Below are 4,797 nucleotides of genomic sequence, written 5' to 3' on the forward strand. Positions count from 1 at the left end.
TTGCTGCTACAGACCCAGTACGATGCGTCAGAGCCGTATGCCAAACACTATCATCTTTCCACTCGATAGTGCCAAATGGGCGTCCGGAGCCCGGTCTTCTTGCGGCCGTACATTTCCGTGACCACCGCTGCCATCAATCATGTGCTGTGGCTACACTCCTGGCAAGTCTTTCTAAAATATCACAGAAGGAACATCCGGCTTCTCGTACCCCGATTACACAATCTCTTTGAAACTGAGTGAGGTGTTGATAATTGCATGTTTGTCGCCTTAAAGGCATTTTTGACTAACAAGGGGAGGCCGCCAATTGTGAAATTCAGATTCGATTCATACTGCGCATAATGAAAGCTCATGGCCAGAGCTGTAATGTGGCAAAGCACCAAGATGCACTTCTCAGCCGTTGTCGAGAAAATCGACAGTTTAAAGAAACCGTTGCGGTGAAATACTCTCTACGATTAATAATTTTCTACAGCGTCGTGGCGCAGCGGTAAGCGCTCGGGTTCGTAATCCGAAGGTCACCGGATCAAATCTCGCGCCATGCAATTTTTTTTATTATTAGTTTTTTGTAATTCAAATATATATATATATATATATATATATGTATATATATATATATATATATATATATATATATATATATATACTATTAATGAATTGCTTATGCATGTTGGTGAAGGCGGATCGCTCTCCAATTGTACCGCCTCCATTTTTCCGTTTTTTTAACAGGGTGTACCAAAGCTCTCCCGTCCGCACTTATTTTCGACGATGTTATAAGTTGCGCTAGGAACCGCATCTAACTTCTTTCGAAGTTAGCAGGCAACTACGCTGTTATGCGGCGGCTCGTTTCGGCCCGTTCAGTATCTGTCCTTCAAGTGTAACGAGCGAGTAACGGAGTTTATATTTCATACCTGCCGCAGCAAATTTGTGTTCGTGGGTTGTCTATTCTAATTCGAACGTTTGACTTACGCTATACGTATTCGTTTCGGAATACCGTTTCTACGTCTTCCGTTAACTATACGTGGTTAGCATTATGAAGACAATTAATAACATTTGTGAAGTACAACTTTGTTTGCGGAAAACATAATGATGTTCGAAGTCGCCAGTTTTTCCACGACAAACGACTTTCAACAACTTATTATATGCATAATTGTTGCAACTGATTGCCGGGAATTATTTATATATATATATATTTGAATTACAAAAAACAAATGCTAAAAAAAAAAGTTGCATGGCGCGAGATTCGATCCTGCATAATTGTTGCAACTGATTGCCGGGATATATATATATATATATATATATATATATATAAATTACAAAAAAACTAAAAAAAAGGGTTGCATGGGGCGAGATTCGATCCTGCGACCTTCGGAATACGAACCCGAGCGCTGACCGCTGCGCCACGACGCCGTAGAATATTATTTATCGTAGAGAGTATTTCACCGCAACGGTTTCTTTTAACTGTCGATTTTCTCGACAACGGCTGAGAAGTGCATCTTGGTGGTTTGCCACATTACACCTCTGGCCATGAGCTTTTATTATGCGCAGTATGAATCGAATCTGAATTTCACAATTGGCGGCCTCCCCTTGTAAGATCAACTCACCACGTCCAACCTCCAAAGTAACTAACTCTCATGACCGTTACACTTGCATTTAAAGCAAAACTGATTTACATCCTCATAGTGGTCCGAAATCTGAATAGATATCACCTTTCAGATGTAGAAACACGCCCCAACTTTCGTTTATGTAGCACAACTACTTCTTGATGCTTTGATTTTTTCCCGTCAGTGCATTTACGTGTTGGCACATCAGGACCTCAGATAAGTGGACAATACTTGTGTAAGTAAAGAGCCTAGTTGCTGGGGCTCTTAGAGGCAGCGCTGCCACCTCGTCGTCTTTTTCATACTTCCCGTCCGCCCGGCCCCCTATATCACGGGCTAACCGGACCGGCCCCATTCTAATAAGGCATCCCGACAAGGCCGACCGCCCTAACGAAGCGCTGGCGATACTTTCGCAGCACGGCCACGTTATATTTCACGGCCGGAGACAGCCGGCTCGTGATACATTTTTCTCTTACCAGCTCCCAGCGGCGCGCCACGCCACCTCCCGGGAGGTGACCTCGGACATCCTGGCTCCTTAGCTTCGTAATGGCCTCGGACTCCGAGCAAGAGAGGTGTCCCTGATTTTAGCAGTTTGAATAGGTCGATACTATCCTCTCCTTGATAGCGAACCTCTACAATTTATAGTGTTTTTTTCAACTCATTGTTGTTGATTTCTGAAAGATATAGTAGGAAATGGACTTCGGCTTGGACAGTAAGCTGAGTTTCATTAATAAAAATATCGAGAAAAAGCAGCGAAGTCTGTTTTTAACACCGAATGAATACGACACACTTTTTCCTGTATAGTCATACGCTCATTCTGCTAGGCCTATGTGTGTCAACGTCCACATTTCTCAGAGTCTGCTATTTCTTCTTCCAAACCTCGCTGTAAACCTACTATTCTTTTTCTTATTCACCCGTTCGAATTTTCATACTTTTTATTCCCAAATAAGAACGCATTTTTGTGGGTTCCATAAATTCAGCAATCCAATCTTAGACAGTTGAAACGTTAGCTATAAAAACGCAGATAACCGGCAACTGTGTGAAACATAGGAACTTGTTCTGTATCAGACAAACATGTAGTATAGAAACGTATTTATGTGTTTGCATGACGCAGAACAACAAGAAAAACAAAAAAATATCAGGCAAATTCCATGAACCACAGCATTAGAATTGCACAACTACAAGTTATAAATTTAAAAAGTAGCATTTGGCCTAAGATCACCGTTAAGTCGAACCTCAAGAATTAAGCATCAACAAAAGGCAACCTTACAAAATTGGTGTAAAACGCTATATTCATTCGATATGAATCATGAATTTAAATGAGAATAACCTTAAGCGTCGATGCACAGAGGATTTCTCCATCTTTTGCTTCAGGTGGCCGTGACCACTCCAAGTTAACAAATACACTGATCAAAAACGTTGTGCCCTATTGCTTAATAGCGTGTTGGTCAAATTACGGAACGCTGCACACCAGCGATTTTGCGTGACATGGATTGGACGAGTATTTGGTAGCTTGTCGGAGCTATGTGGCACCAGATATGTCTAAGCACACGTTACGCTGTTCCCATAATTTATGGATTAGTTGTTGATGCTTGCAGAGTTTTCGCCCAGTGGAGGACCACACGTGATCCATTGGCTTCAGATCTGAAGAATGTGGAGTCCACGACGTCAACGTGAATTCAGTATTTTCTCCTCAAACCAGGAGCACTGTTCTGGCCTTGTGACATGGATCGTTATCCAGCTGGAAAATGTCAACACCATCGGAGAAGAAATCAAGCGTGAAGGCATCCAGGTAGTGTGTAACAATGTCCACGTTGACCTTGGCCACCATGATGTAATCGATTATCATCACAGATCTGATGGAACCCTAGGTGAATATACCACATAGCATTATACTGCAAACAGTGGCATGCACCCGTGGTGTGGAGCACGTTTCGAACAGACGTTCGCACGATGTAACAAGTCCGTTAATGGTTCAGTCTCGATGATTCCGTGCCAACTGCAGTCGTAACTGATATGGTTGGTTCAGACTGAAAACACGTGTAGGTGTCGTCTGGTGCAGAGCCTCGCGTTCAATTCTCGCTGAATTGTAAGCTCTGAAACAGACGTGCCTGCCCCAGCATTGTACACTGTCGTCAGATAAGCCGCAGCGTGGCAGATATCCTGCTTTACAGAGCCGGCAGGTCTCCAACATCCATGGTCAGTGATGATGCGGTCGCGTTTATCACCTTCTCGACTACTCGTGGTTTCACCGTCCTTCAACATTTTTCATAGACGCTCACGACAGCAATACGGGAACCACCAACCAGATTCGCCGCTGTCCAAATGCTCGTTCCTACACACCGCGCCATAACGATCTGCCCTTTGTCAAAGTAGCGTATGTTAGTGGATATCTCCGTTCCAAGCCCACCTCGTTGTTAGCACACATTCATTTGCAGCGGTCCACCACAAGATGAAACTGGCGCTAGCGTCTAGCACCCTTGCAACCCAAAGCATTTGGTGCAGAATCCGTCGCAAAACGATCCCACTTTAGTTAAACAACAGAGGAGCCACCCACTTTTTAGCTAGACTTTAAAGCGGCAACTCGCCGTTGCGTAATCGGTATAGTCGGTAACCAAAGCAATGGAAATATGGTCCAGGCAGAATTGTTTTCTGAGTGCAATCGTTCGTCTAGCAACATAAGACTATGAAAAGTAATATATAAATAATGCTCTTTATTTAAAATAGTCGTTGTTGTTACTGACAGCAGCTACGAGGGGCGTTTGAAAAGTCCGTGCAAAATCCAAGAGATGGCACCACCGGCGCGTATCGAGGTCATTTTTAGTCAGAAGCAACTTTGGAAAGAACGCACACCAAGTTTCAGTGATATTGGTCTATTTCTTTGTATTTGGCATTCATGTGAATCAAGGAAGTCGAGTGATTGTCAAAAAAATGGACGAAAAAGGATTTCATGTGGTGATTAAACATTACTTTATGAAAGACAAAACGCCTCAGGAGACTAAAGGGAAGCTTGATGAACATTACAGTGACTCTGCACCTTCGATTACAACAGTTTATAAGTCGTTTCAGAATTTTCGTAGTGGCCATATGGGCACAACTGATGCTGAACTTTCTGGACGCCCTGTGCAGGTTACGACTCCAGCAATCATTGATAAAATCCATGATATGGGTTTCTCTGCCTCGTGATGACTGGGTGTTGTGT

The sequence above is a fragment of the Schistocerca nitens genome, chromosome 5, assembly GCF_023898315.1.
Source record: "Schistocerca nitens isolate TAMUIC-IGC-003100 chromosome 5, iqSchNite1.1, whole genome shotgun sequence".
Classification (NCBI taxonomy): Eukaryota; Metazoa; Arthropoda; class Insecta; order Orthoptera; family Acrididae; genus Schistocerca; species Schistocerca nitens.